We start from the raw sequence: 15,225 nt of genomic DNA, 5'->3' as shown, positions 1-15,225 counted from the left end.
TTCACAAGATGCCCTGCAGTGTAGATCAAATGGCCTTTGTCAGGAACAAACTGATTCTAGTACAGACCTAGAGCTCATACCGTCTGTATAAGAAATGAATGTGCATATATTCACATAGTGTAAGCCTTACTAACAAAACCACTGCTATCAACACTAGGATAAATAGGAGGTTTTACTAGTCAATCAATGACGTAATCAGAACATTTCATACACTGAGACTCAAAATAACAAAAAATATACAACTGGGTTTTTTTTTTGTTTTTGTTTTAATTATTTATTTATTTTTAAAACTTACATTCAGAAAATATGAGGTCCCATTCAACCCCACCGCCCCCATCCCCCACCCCCCCACAGCAACACTCTCTCCCATCATCGTGACACATCCATTGCACCTGGTAAGTACATCTCTGAGCATCACTGCACCCCTAGTCAATGGTCCACATCATAGCCCACACTCTCCCACGTTCCATCCAGTGGGCCCTGGGGGGATCTACAATGTCCCGTAATTGTCCGTGAAGCACCACCCAGGACAACTCCATGTCCTGAAAACGCCTCCACATCTCATCTCTTCCTCCCATTCCCCAAACCCAGCAGCCACCATGGCTACCCTTCCCACACCCATTCCACATTTTCTCTGTGGACATTGGATTGGTTGTGTCCATTGCACATCTATGTCAAGTGGGGGCTTAGATTCCACATGGATACTGGATGCACTCCTCCTGCTTTCAGTGGTAGACACTCTAGGCTCCATGGTGTGGTGGTTGACCTTCTTCAACTCGATGTTAGCTGAGTAGGGTAAGTCCAATAAATCAAAGTGTAGGAGCTGAAGTCTGTTGAGGCTCTGGGCCTGGGTGTCATATTATCAGTCCAGAGATTCAAATCCCCTAAATATATCTAAAACCCCAGCACCAACTACAATTCCAATAAAGTAACAAGCAAGTCTTGTGAAAAGAGATCCCCTCTGAGTCCAATTCCATCACGCAGAAACACCAGCTCCAAAGAAGGGCCATCTGCCATGGCAGTGAACCCCATCTGCCATGACCATAGAACCCGTGGGTCTCTTTATTCCTCAAAAGAACCAATACCTGGGGTTGTATCTACTTTATCTGTCTCAGTTGTGCATAAGGGCATTCCTTCTGACAACCTCCAGACTCTTTTTTAGAGACTCATAGCCTTATATTCTCATTTCTCCTTTCCATTTCCCCCTTACATTAGGTCAAACAGCATTTTGAAGTCATGTTATTATATGTAGACAGGGATATTCTGCTGATCCGTATTGAACCTTTAATTTAAGGTCATTTTCTAGTTGCATCTTCAGCTGGTATGTGGTAGTGATCCCTCGGTGCCAGGGAGGCTCATCCCCGGGTGTCATGTTCCACGCTGGGGGGAATGCACTGCATCTACATGCTGATTTAGGCTGTGAGAGTGGCCACATTTGAGTAACATGAAGGCTGTCAGGAGGAAACTCCCAGGCACAGTGCTACTCTAGGCCTTATTCTTATTGCAGGTGTATAGGCTCAAAAGCATAGCCATTAGTATCAGGAGCCCACTGTTGGGTCCTCCTTCCTTCCTGGTTCTTGCCGTACAACTGGGTTTTAAATTCACAAGAGAAAAAGCAAATCATCATGGTAAATATGAACAATATTCAAATTCCAGAGTAGGCAAAAATAGCAAAACTTTATAAATCTCCTGGGATGCAATTTAATTACCGCATCAATTTTAGAAAAATAGACTCAGAATGAACGATGCTGCTATGAATTCTCTTAACACATCAACCCATATGTTTATCTTTTTCCCCTTTTGTTTCCAGCTGGAGGTTTCTTCAACTGAAGGAGCTGTCCTCCCGTTCCAAAACCCGCAGAGGCAGGATTGGACACCCCAAATGTCAAACCAGCTGAAACCGTGATGCCAGGATTGCCGAAGTCAAACCCAGATGTACTTGAGCTGCCAAAGCCTGCACTAAGACTTCCTGAGGTTTTATTTGTTGTTCCAAATCCAAATGTGGAGGCCCCTGTGGTGTTGCTTCCAAAACCAGAGCTAGTTCCAAATCCTCCGAGGTTTGAAGAACCTAAGCCATTTGATTGCACGCCAGTGCCAACAACTGAGCTGAATGGCGTTCCAAAACTAACTCCCAGAGATGGCTGTGGCCCTGTAGCAGGCTGTTGCTGCTGTGTAAGTGTTGCAGCCATGGCAACGGCTGCTGCATTTGGCATGTTGCTGAAAGGAGTGGGTCTGGTAGTAACTCTAGGAGCATTCTGCCACTTCTTGGCTCCTGCTCGCCTCGCTTCAAACACATCTACGGCATCTTCCTGTAGCCAAGAGCATTTTCCTGTAGCCAAGGTACTGCTCTTTGAGCACCTTTACATTTTCATGGATAGACTGAAGATGTGCAGCTAAAGCTACAAATGTTTGATAAATTTTCTGCATAGCCATTGACAAATCTTGAGGAGTTTTATGTGAATTATTTGCTTGAGTGGCAAGATGGTTTTCTAGTTCTTCAATTTGCTGTCTGCGCTGCTGAAGCTGTACCTCAAACTGCTGAGCCAAGATTCTGAAGTAGTCAGCAGGAGTTGTGTTTCCATGTTGAAGTCCAGGTGGTGTTTTCTGGGTTCTTAACGCTATTTCAGCATTCTTCCACTCCTGAGCAGTTTCTATTTTCAATCTGTCAATATTGAGAGTGTTTCTCTGTAATCCACTGGCAGCCAATGAGAGAAGCTGCTTTAGGGCTTTACTACCTTCTTGCACTTTAAGCATTGCTTTTGAAGACATTCTACTGATTTCTTCCTGGACTTGTTTTTCTTCCTTCACAAATTTCTGGAGAGTTTCCACATCCTGGCAGATGAAAGGAGGTAGATTTTCATCCTTCATCACTTTACTGTGCTCTGGTCTTGTTCCTGTTTTATCACTCTTTTTATCCCATGAGCTACTGAAATCTATACCACCAAGGCTTTCATTGGCTGCAGGTGAAGTAGCTGCAGTAGTTCCCAGCGTTATGCCTAGAGCATTCTGTCCAAGTCCTGATGTTGCAGTGTTTGCACTCTGGAAAAGCGAACCTCCCAATCCAGCTAAGGCTCCCCCTAAGGAAGGCCTATTGATGCAGTGGTAGCTGTGGTTGTTGTCCCACCCAAACTGTTTAGAGTAAATCCTGTAGGAGCTGCTGGAGTTGATGTCAGAGCAGATGAAAGAGTGAGACCACTAGCGGAGGAAGAAGTAACAGGTAGAGCAAATGTTGTGGCAGAGGCTGCAGGTGTACTGAATCCTAAACTGAAACCTGTTGTAGATGCAGAGGAAGTGGCTGGTGTTCCCAGAGTTAATCCTGTGGTTGTAGTTGTTGCTATTCCTGTATTTGTTCCTCCTACAGTGAACCCAGTGGCAGGTTTAGGTCCAAACAGCCCAGTTCCAAAACCACCAGGAGAATCAGATGTAGTTGCTGGGGTTGCAGTACTTCCAAATGTTCCAAAAGTGAGCCCCGCACAAGGATTGCTAGACGTCCCCGTCCCGAACGAGGAGCCTCCGGCCGTGCCGCCCCCGCCGGTGGCCACGGTGGTGGAGCCGAGCGTCGCGGCGCCGAAGGTGAAGCCGGCAGACGTGGCTGCAGCCGTGCCCCGCGCCGTGCGCAAGCTGAGGGTCTCGGGGCGCTCCTGTCGCCTCAGAGCCGCGGCGGCCGGGAAGCATCGCCCTCTCCCAGGCCCGGCCAGGCGGGAAGCCTCATAGGTTTTATTTTGCGGTAGATCGGTGATCATTCAGTTCCATCACTAAATCATTCCATTTTTAACCCATGGGTTATTTAGTCGGGTGTTATTTTAATTCTAAAATAAGTATATGTTTTTATGTTTTTGGTAGTGACTTCTAGATTGATTGTTTCTGGTGTAGAGAACATGACTTGCATAATACCAATATTTAGATATTCGTTCAGGATTTCGACCTCCTCCATAAGCTTTTCAGCAACAGCTTCTTTGCTTTGCAGACTAAATCACCTCTCCTCCACCTGCTCTTTCATTGTCCAAAAATGTGCCACATGGTATGATACTATAAACAACTGTATGCTAAAACCTAGACAATGTAGAGGAGATGCACAAATTCCTAGAAATGCACAAACCACCTACACTGAACCTAGAAGAAATAGAAGACTTCAAAAAACGAATCACAAGAGAAGAGATTGAAACATAAAATCTCCCCAAGATGAAAAGCCTAGGACCAGATGGCTTCACAGGTGAATTTTACCAAGCATTCAAAGACGATATAATACCAATCTTGCTCAGTCTCTACCAAGTAATTGAACAGGAAAGAATGCTACCAACTTCATCCTATGAAGCCGACATTACCATTATATGAAAACTAGGTAAATACACTACATGAAGAGAAAATTACAGAGCAAAAACTCTAATGAAAATAGATGCAAAAATTCGCAATGAAATTATTGCAAACAGAATTCAAAGCACATTAAAATAATTACACACCATTAGCAAGTAGTTTTATCCCGGGCATGCAAAGGTGGTTAACACAAGAAAATCAATTAGTGTAATAAACCACATTGATAAATTGAAGAAAAATCACATGATCCTCTTGACAGGTGCCGAAAAGACATTTGACAAAATACAGCAGCTTTTCTTGATAAAAATGCTCCAAAAGTTAGAAATAAAAGGAAGCTTTCTTAATAGGTTAAAGTGCGTACATGAAAAATATACAGCTAGCATTGTATTCAAGGGTGAAAGACTGAAAGCTTTCCCGCTGAGATCAGAAACAAGACAAGGATGACCACTGTCACCAGTTTTTCAATATTGTGCTAGATGTTCTAACTAGATCATTAGATTAGATAAAGAAATAAAAGGCACTCAAATAGGAAAAGAAGTAAAACTTTCACTGTTTGTTGATAATATGATCCTTACCTAGAATCTACTGAAAAATCCACAAGAAAGCTACTAGAACTAATAGACAATTTCAGCAAAGTGGTAGGGTACAAGATTAATATACAAAAAATCAAGTGTTTCTATACACTACTGATGTGCAATCTGAGAAGCACAGCAAGAAAAGAAAAAATAGATAAATGGGACCTCCTCAAAATTCAACACTTTTGCACCTCACAGGACTTTGTCACAAGGAAGAAAGGCAGTTGATTAAATGGGAAAATATATTTGGTGATCACATATCTGATACAGGTTTAATATCCATGATATGCAAAGAAAGCAAACAACTCAACAATGAAAAGAGAAACTATCCAATTAAAAAAATGGGCTAAAGATTTGAAAAGACAATTGTCCAAAGAAAAAATACAAAGGAGGAAGAAACATATGAAAAAATGTTCAATATCACTAGCAATTAGGGAAATGCAAATTAAAACTACAATGAGATATCATTTCATACCTATTACGTGTGCCACTACTAAAGTGTAGGAAATTGTAAATGTAATAGAGGATTTGGAGATATAGAAATGCTTATTCACTGTTGGTGGGAATGTAGAATGGTACAGCCACTGTGGAGAACTGTTTGGTAATTCCTAAGGAATTTGAATATAGATTTGCCATGTGACTCAGCAATATCCTTAGTAGATATACATTCAGGAGAACTGAGAGCAGTGACTCAAATAGACACCTGCACACTGATGTTCATAGAGGTGTTATTCACAATTGCCAAGAGTTGGAAACACAGATGTCCATCAACTGGTAAATGGATACACAAACAGTAGTGTATACACATGATGGAATATTATGCAGCAGTAAGAAGAAATGAAGTCATGAGGCACATGGCAATATGGATGAACGTGGAGGACATTATGTTGAGCGAAGCAAGCTAGACACAAAAGGACAAATACTATATGATGGCACTATTATGAACTACATATATTGTGTAAACTCAAGGAGTTAATAATTAAAATATAGGTCATCAGAAAATAGAATGAAGTTAGAGAGTGGAAAGTTGAGAGGTTTAATCTGTGCAGAATTTGTAAAAGTGTTGTAAATCTTTGAAAATGAATAGAAATGATGAAGTATATCATGATGTTGATAACAAGCAGTGCTTTTGTATGGGTATGACAGTGGTTTAAAGGGATAGTCTAAGGTGAAGCATATTACTAGAAGGAAAGTTAAAAACTAACATGGTACTGTATTACAGTAAAACCTCATATAAGACAAAAATGCAGGTGATATGCATATATAAGACTGTTTTTACAATATATAAATACAAATAGAGAGAAGGAAAATGAATAGTAGCTATGGATGGCAGGGGAAGCACAGATTGAGAGGCAATGAATTTTACTAGTTTGTTTTTTGTTAATAATATTATTGGAATAATGAAAGTGCTCCAAGAATGCGTAATGTGATGAACACATAAATATGTGATTACACCAAGTACCATTAATTGTTCACTTTGGATGGATTTATGCTTTATTAATATGTACCAATAAAACTGATTTGTTAAAAAATGCAAACACTACTAAATAGATCAGAAGCATATAAACATCTTAGGTGATCAATATTTGAAAAAGTATGGTAACTTAAGGTCATGGTATCCAAATGGTAGATTGCTATAATCAACTTATCTCATGCTATTAGCAGAATTTATACTTGTACAGAATAAAATTTGTCCAAAATTGTCTGAACTTTTCTGTAGGACCCTAGATAAAAATTGCAAGCTATGTTCAAATAGATTTAATAAAAATGAAGAAGTTTAATTTTCATATTATCCTTAATATCATTTAAATACCTAAATAATATATTATGTAGAGGTTCATTTTTAGTTCAGTGTTGTTGAAAACATGGTTGTTCTATAATTCAATGCACTATGGGGCATTTTAACATGAATTTAAGAACTACTGTGATTTTCTCTGTTCATAATATAAAATAAAACTTGATTTTAACACTGCACATTCATAATTTTACCTTCAAGTTAATAAATTTTTTTTTGTAGTTAGGCAAAAAAATAATACTTTCAATAGTCATTTTTAATATTCTTCCCCTCAAATGTCTATTCCTCACCCTTCCACCATTTCACCTACCATGTTTGATCACCTGTTAAATTTCCATTCCAATTTAGTATTTTTAAAAGATTTTAAAAATTTATTTATTTCTCCCTCCCCTTTGTTGTTTGTTCTAGCTGAGTCTGGTGTGTGCTTATCTTCCTTTTAAGAGGCACTAGGAATAGAACCTGGGACAACCCATGTGTGAGGGAGGCACCTAAACACTTGAGCCACCTTGCCTCCATACTTTGTGGTTCTCTTCTTATATTTCCGTCCTTGTGTCTCTTGTTACCTCAGCTTGCCATGCCAGCCAGTTGCATCAGCCCATCACATCAGTGTGTCACATCAGCTTGCTGCCTTGCTCATCTTCTTTAGGAGCCACCAGGAACAGAATCTGGGACCTGCCATGTTGTAGGTGGGTGCTCAATCTTGAGTCACATCCACTTCCCAATTTAGCATTTTGTTTTTTCTTTATATTCAATAATTTTCATATTACTTTTCTAAATCATTAGCTCACCTTTGCTTCTTGACTGTCATTAATTCCATGTGTGTATGTTATTGTATACTGTTCTCTTGCACCCACGATTCTGATAAATACTGCTTACACCTGGAGGCAGACACCTCTGGCATTTCCTACAGACTCAGGATCTTGTGTATGAACTACCAATTTCCTGAAGGTTCAGATTGCAATACTTCTCATTATTTATCCCATACCGAGCCTGCCACCATCCTGGCATCCACTACCTCTCTCGGTGGTGATTTCCTGAGGATCACACTTGTACACAGTGCCCTCTCCTCACTGTGTCCTTCTGCAGTCTATTCCCGATTAATTTTTCTCTTCATTGGAGTTCTCAGTTTCTGCTCCAACAAAGGTTTCCCTATTAAATTTTATCTTTACTCATTTGAGTATCTTTTGATATCATAAGTACTATATTAAAGTGTTGGGTCAAAGAATGGAGAATATAAAATAATATAGATCCGCTCTTTTGAATTAGAAGTATTCTAGTAATATATTTAGGCATGTTTATTGCATTGTTTAAAATTGTGGTAAAATATATACCTCAAAAGTTACCTTAATCATTTTTTTCTTCTTTATTTTCTTTTAAATGCTACATTAAAAAAAATGAGGTCACTGTACACCTCCAACCCCCCTCACCCCACTCCTCCTACATCAATATCCTCTTCCATCATTGTGGCACATTCACTGACTGACCTGGTGAATACATTTTGGAGCACTGCTGCACCACATGTACAGTGGTCTAGGTTGTAGTCTACACTCTCCCCCAGTCCACCCCATGGGTCATGGCAGGACACACAATGTCCTGCTTCTGTCCCTGCAGCACCACCCAGGACAACTCCAAATCCTGAAATTGCCCCCACATCATATCTCTTCTTCCCTCTCCCTACCATCAGCAGCTACCGTGGCCACTTTCTCCACATCAGTGCTACAATTTCTTCCATTACTAATCACAATAGTTCCCCAGCAGAAACACCAGTAAGCCACTATAAGCCATACTCTACTCCTCCATCCTATGGACTCTGGGATGGTTATGCCCAGTCTATATCAAGAGGGGGCTTAGATTCCACATGGATGATGGATGCAATTCTCCTACTTGCAGTTGTAGGTACTCTTGGCTCCCTGGTATGGTGGTTGATCTTCTTCACCTCCAGGGTAAGTCCAATAAATCAGAAGGTAGGAGTTGCAAGTCTGTTTAGGCTCAGGGCCTGGCTGTCACATGGACTGTCCAGAGATTCAGGTCTCCTGAGTATATACCAACCCCAATACCAACCACAGGTCTGGTAAAAGTAACAGAAGAGGCATGTGTAGAAAGGTCATATCAGAGCCCAACTCCATCACACTCAGGAACACAAACTCCAAAGTAGGGCCAAGTGACATGGCACTGAACTTGAGTCATCTGCCATAACCATAGAACCTGTGGGTTTCTGTAGCCCTCAGGAGAATCAGTACTTGGGTTTCTATCTACTTTGGCTGTCTCTGGTACCCTGCTTAGGCCTGCATAAGCCTGACCCCTCTGATGACCTCCCAACTCTTTTTTGGAGACTCATAAACATATAAAATCACTTGTCCTTTCCATTTCCCCTTTTTATCCACAGTCAGAAAGCAGTTTTTAACACCTGATATTACCTGTAGGCTGAGATATTCTGCTGGTCTGAGTTGACCTCTTTATTCAAGGTCCTTTTCTAGTTACATCATCAGCTGGTGCTTGGTAGTAATCCCTTGGCTCATCCCTGGGAGTCATGTCCCACACTGGGGAGAAGGCAATGCATCTACATGCTGAGTTTGGCTTAGAGAGTGACCACATTTGAGCAACATGGAGGCTCTTAGGCACCCTGCAGCTCTAGGCTTAGTTCATATTTCAGTCACACAGGCTCATAATCATAGCCATCAGTATCAAGGGCTCATTGTTGGACCATCCATCTTTATTGGTCTTTGCCATTGTACTTGGGGGATTGTTGCTGTTTCCTTTGAATGAAAATCCTGTTATATTATATATGCTTTCAGTATAGTGTAATTTTCATAATTATTTACTGAATATTTTCATCATCCCAAACAGAAACTCAAACCTACTGAGCCCTAACTCACCATTCTGTCCCTCCATCCTTACTAATGTATCTCCTCTCTGTAATTCTGAATTTGCTTATTCTAGGTATTTCATTTTAAAAAAATCATGCAATCATTGTCTTTTGTATCTGGTTTATTTCACTCAATATGATGTCTTCAAAGTTCACCAGTATTGTAGCATGTATCTGCTGAATAACATTTCATTATATGACATGGCAATTCCAATTTGGTGAATCCAAAGAGATTATGTTTATAAATTTACCCATTCCTGTGGGTGCGAGACCCTTTAATTTTATTACATTAGTAGAGGGCTTTGATCATCCCATCATTCATTACATTAGTTTTGATTGGACTATGTCAATGAGGCATGACATAGGTTGCATCTCTGCCCCACTTGCTGAGATTTATATAAATGGGGTCAAAGAGAAAGAGACACATTCACTAGGGAGCTTTGCCATTTTGACTGAGCTGCATGAAAGAGAGTACTCAAGGACTGGCTAACAGCTAAAGCTGAAGCACAAATCCCCAAAGAAGTTGGACCCATGGAGCAGCTTATGACTACAAAGACATTAAGTATGGAGGGAAAGGCAGAGATCTCAACAGAGGACAACTACCATCTTGTTTCACCACTTTCCAGGACACCGCAATTACTAGTACTTGACTTTTGGTGAGAAAGTATCTCTGATGGTTCCTTGAGTGGGACATTTCATAGACTTGAAATTGTAAGTTTTTACCCTAATAAATTTCCCATTAAAATATCTGATACAATTTGGGTACCTTGCATCAGCAGCCCTGTGGCAAACTAAGATATATATGGATATATGACATTTTGTTCACCCATTCATTTGTTGATGGACTGTTGGGTTGCCTTTTCTATTTTGCTATTGTGAATTGTGGTACTATGAACATGGGCATACAAACATCTGAGACTTCTTTCAACTCTTTTGGGTATCTACTTAGGAATGGCATTGCCAGGTGATGTAGTTATTTTCAGTTTAGCTTTCTGAGAGACCACAAAATGATTTTCCAGTGACTACAGCATTGTACATTCCTAGTCCTACCAACAATGTACTAAGCTTCTTAGTTCTTCACATCCTTGTTAAATTGTTTTTTTTTTAATAATAGCCATCCTAGTGGGTGGGAAATGTGATCTCACTATAGTTTAATTTGATTTATCTAAGGTTAATGATGTTGAATGTATTTTCTTACACTTATTGGCATGTTATCTTCTTTTGAGAATTGTCTATTAAAATCCTTGGCCCACTTTTAATTGGGCTGTTGTCTTTTTGTTGTTGAGTTGAAGGATTACTTTATGTATTCTGGATATTAAACCCTCATCAGATATATAGTTCCAAATGTTTTCTCCCATTCTGTATGTTGTCTTTTAGTTACTGATAATGTCCATTGGGGAAATAAAGTTTTCAATTTTGATAAAGCCCATTTAGCTATTTTTTCCTTTGTTGTGTGTTTTTGGTGTAATTGATAAAAATCCATTACCTAATACAATGTACTCAACATATTTACCTATGTTTTCTTTAAGATTTTTATAATATTAGCTCTTATATTTAGGCCATTGCTCAGTTTTAAATTAATTATTTAATATTGTGACAGGTAGGGATCCAAAATCATTATTTTCCATGTGTATTTTTAGTACCAAGCATACAAGTACCACATCAATTTTGGGGAACTTCTCGGATGTGACTTTCCCACAAATTCAGTACAGACCATTTGGAGCAGGGACCATTTGTGGTGGAGTTCCACACTGTGATTAATTTGGGGAAAGTACAATTTATGAGAATAAGATCAGATTCTTTCCATGTTTCCCAAGTCTCCATTGTATTGGTGGTGTGATTTTGGAATCTTCCCCCTGTACATGTTAGGTTTCCAACACATAGGGAGGAGTTGAGGCATATACTTGAAGCACAATATTTTCCTATGACAGAAGTTTGCAAGGGCCACATACCATCTCAGGGGATGGCTGGGAGGCCAGTTTTGTTATATGGTTGGTTGTAATTTTATTCTCTAGTTTCCCAGGGCCATTGGTCTCCCATATTAATCCTCCACATATATAGCATGAGAAGACATTTAAGGTTCTCCCTACTACCTTAGCTAGGTTTATAAAGAGGTGTACTGTTATTTGCAGAATGGAAAATGGTCTTTCCATTTCTTCACAGAAGGAGTGGAACACAGAGTGGGCTTTACTTGTGAGTGGGTGTTCCTGATTCCCAACCCAGATGAAGGCTCCTGGGTTTACTCCTTTCTGTAAATGTGGAGGCCCATTTGGACTCCCTGGGTCTGTCATGATTCAGGGCTAAGGATGGTGAGGTTTAAGGGGTTACATTGACCATGTGAACAGTTAGTTGGTGCTGTTCCTTTGGTGAGGACAGCTGTTTGGCTAATTGGGCCAGGTGGCCCAGGTGACACAGGACCAGTAGGGGTAGTAGTATTCACCTATGTATTTGCACCAGAAGCACCCACCTTGGGCTGTACTTTTCACTTTTGGAGCACACAAATACTTATTGTTATGAGTATATTCCTGCTCCCAGCTGAGCCCTCCACAGTCGGCATTCCATGGCATCTGGAGTCTATAACCTGACATGCATCAAATAGGAAGACACTCATTGGTTCCAGCTAGTGACTGGGGTGGAGTTAAGTAGCTCCCTATCTTGATTAAATGCTCTTATTTCCCATGTATAGGAGACTATTGGGGGCTTGGTGTCATAGCAGGTTATTTGGCCAGATATTTTACAGACACTATAGGAGATTCCCTGAAACTGACTGGTGGTTATGTGGCCCTTGCAGGTAGGTAGAATGGCTATGATGTATTGATGTAGTATTGACTTGGACCCCATTTACACTTCTTGGATACATGGGTCACACTCTGGTACCAACCTGGGACCACGGGAGGGTCAGGGCTAGGAGTAGGGAAAATAACCAAAGGGACATTGTAACTGGGATTAAACTGGATTCCTATTCTTCAGCTATACATAGACCAATCAGCTTCTGGGTGTGATTGGAGCAGAGCTTGGTGTTCTGTCCTCAACCTTTGACCATTAGCGGACAGGTGAGCTTCTGGGATGTGAATGGAGCAGGGCTTGGAATTTTGTTCTTTTGCAAGATGAGTTTGGTTGAGTTGTGGGTGTTTGGAATACAGGTCTAGGACTCTGGGGCAGCTCGCTTGACCCGGATATGGTGTATCTACAGGGTGATTTCAGCTACTTTTACTGCAGTGGGAGTAGATAAAATGACAAGATAGGGTCCTCATCATCAAGGAGTTAGTGGAGCTGATTTCCAGTCTTTGACCCAGACTGCATCTCTCGATTTGTGTGGGTATATGGAGCCGCTTAAGCTAATAGGGGCCCTTTCTTAGCCTCAGTGATGAAGGTATTGTAGGATTTTTCCTATGCTGATCATTTGCAGAGCTATTGATAAGTTTTCTCTTTCTCTGAGATCTACTTCTATAGCTCAGATTAAGGGGGGGGGGGGGGGGACTCCCAAAGAGGATTTCATAAGGGGTTAGGCTTAGCTTTTGGCTTGGGTTGGCTCAAACTTGGAGGAGGGCACTCAGGAGTACTTGCACTTATGTTAGCCCAGTTTCTTGGCAAATCTTGGCAATGTAAGTCTTTATTGGATGGTTATTCACTCTAATTTTCCTGATCTTTGAGGACGGTAAGCAGTGTGCTGTTTCCATCAGATGTGCAGTGCTCTGGCAATCTTTTGAGTAATTTCAGAGACAAAGGTGGGCCCATTATTGGAGCCAATTGAGAGGGGTAGCCCATATCAAGGAATGATTTCCCTGAGCAGAGCTTTGGACACTTCTTCAGCCTTTTTAGTCCAAGTGGGGAAGGTTGCCACCCAGCAAGAAAAGGTTCAAATGAGGACAAGGAGGTGGTTGTAGCCTCCAGATTATGACATTTCAGTGAAATCAACTACTAGATCTTCGAGAGGCATATTGCTGATTCGTTGGACTCCTGGGGCTCCCATGGGTCCCTGGCGAGGGTTATTCTTTGCACATGTCATGCACAAGTGGCATACAGCATGGGTGATTGGGGCTAGAATTGGGATGTAGAAGAATCTTTCTAACACTTCTTTAAGATGGGTTTTTCTCAAGTGTGTGTTTTCATGGTAGTCCTGAACTACAGTTGTGGCTAATATTTGGGGCACAACTATTATGTGTTCAGGCAATATCCACCACCCGTTTGCTCCTTGTGTTCTGCTCTCAGAAAGTATCCAATCTCTCTCGGCTTGAGTATATTTTGGTTCCTGGTGACTCAGAGGCTGTGGATGAGAGCAAGCAGTGTATACTGGAGTTTCTGATAATTAAGAGGCTGGGAAATGAGGGCAGCAACCAAGTCCTCAGATAGAGATCCCTCCCATGCCACTCTTTTTGCTTCAGCATTTGCCCTTCTATTTCCTTGAGCGATGGGGCTGTGGCTTGTCTGGTGTCCCTTGTAGTGCATCACAGCCACTTTGATGGGCTCCCAAACTGTTCTGGTAGTTCCAGAATCTATGTGCCAACTTAATGTCCTTTCCTCCTGAGTCAATGAATCTTTTGTTTGTATAAGCCTCCATGTGCATGCAGGGTAAGGAAGGCATATTTGGAGTTTGTGTAAATGTTAACCTTGGCCCTAGCCACAAGTTGAAAGGCTTGGGTAAGGGCAATGAATTTGCCTTTTTGTGCTGATGTGTTATCCAGGAGATGCTGGGTCTCCACTGTGGTTTTGGAAGTCACGACAGTGTGTCCTGCTTGCTGATCACTGCCCTGAACAAAGCTACTCCCATCTGTGAAGAAATCCATGTTGGGATTTGGCAGTGCCTGGTCTTGGAGGTCTGGCCTGTGGATACACCTCTTGCAATGTCTCCAGGCAGTTATGTTGGAACTCACGGCTTGACAGATAGCAGGGTAGCTGGATTCAGAGTTTTTATGAGTTCCATTTGGATGGATGGATTTTCATATAATAGGGTTCAATATTTAACCAGGCAGCTGTTAGTAAGCCAGTGTGTTCCTTTGGCTTCTAAGATTGTGACTACTGCATGCAGAACCAGAACTATCATAGGCTGCCCAAGGGTTAATTTTATGGCTGCTAGTGTTAGTTTCACTATAGCTGTTACAGCTTGCAGGCATGAGGGCCATTCCTGGGCTACAGTGTCTAGTTGTTTGAATAGATAGGCTACAGGTCTTTGCCAGGAACCCAGGTACTGTGTGAGTACTCCTACAGTGATACCTTGACAATTATGGACATAGAGGTAGAATGGTTTACTGAGATCTGGAAGTCTGAGGCTCAGTGCTTCCATCAGAGCCTGCTTGAGAGCAGTGAAAGTGTCTTTCTGTGGGCCTTCCCAGAGCAGTGGTTCATGATCTCCCCCCTTTATGGCTTCATACAAAGGGTATGAGAGGACCCCAAAATTGGGAATCCAAATATGGCCAAATCCAACCGCTCCAAGGAATTCTCGCAACTTTCAGCTAAAGCTGGGCTCAGGGAGGTTACAGTTTGCTTCTTTTCTTTCAGGGCCTAATTCACAGAGCCCCTGTGCTATTTTATAACCTACATATTTGACCTGAGGCAGGGAGATTTGGGTTTTCTTTTTAGACACATGATAACCATTTTGTTCCAGATGTTTTCAGAGGGCATGGGTTCCACTAGCGTAGTCTTGGTAGGTGGGACTTCTGAGGATGAGGCCATCT

General features: G+C 41.3%; 1 pseudogene; it reads right to left on the bottom strand.

Moving 5' to 3' along the window:
- Positions 1-1,692: 1,692 nt before the first annotated feature.
- On the bottom strand, positions 1,693-3,743 carry LOC101442752 (nucleoporin p58/p45 pseudogene; annotated as a pseudogene).
- Positions 3,744-15,225: the final 11,482 nt, after the last annotated feature.

The sequence above is a fragment of the Dasypus novemcinctus genome, chromosome 16 (genome assembly GCF_030445035.2).
Source record: "Dasypus novemcinctus isolate mDasNov1 chromosome 16, mDasNov1.1.hap2, whole genome shotgun sequence".
Taxonomy (NCBI): Eukaryota; Metazoa; Chordata; class Mammalia; order Cingulata; family Dasypodidae; genus Dasypus; species Dasypus novemcinctus.
The sequence above is the reverse complement of the archived record's forward strand: the minus strand, read 5'-3'. Positions and strand labels throughout refer to the sequence as shown.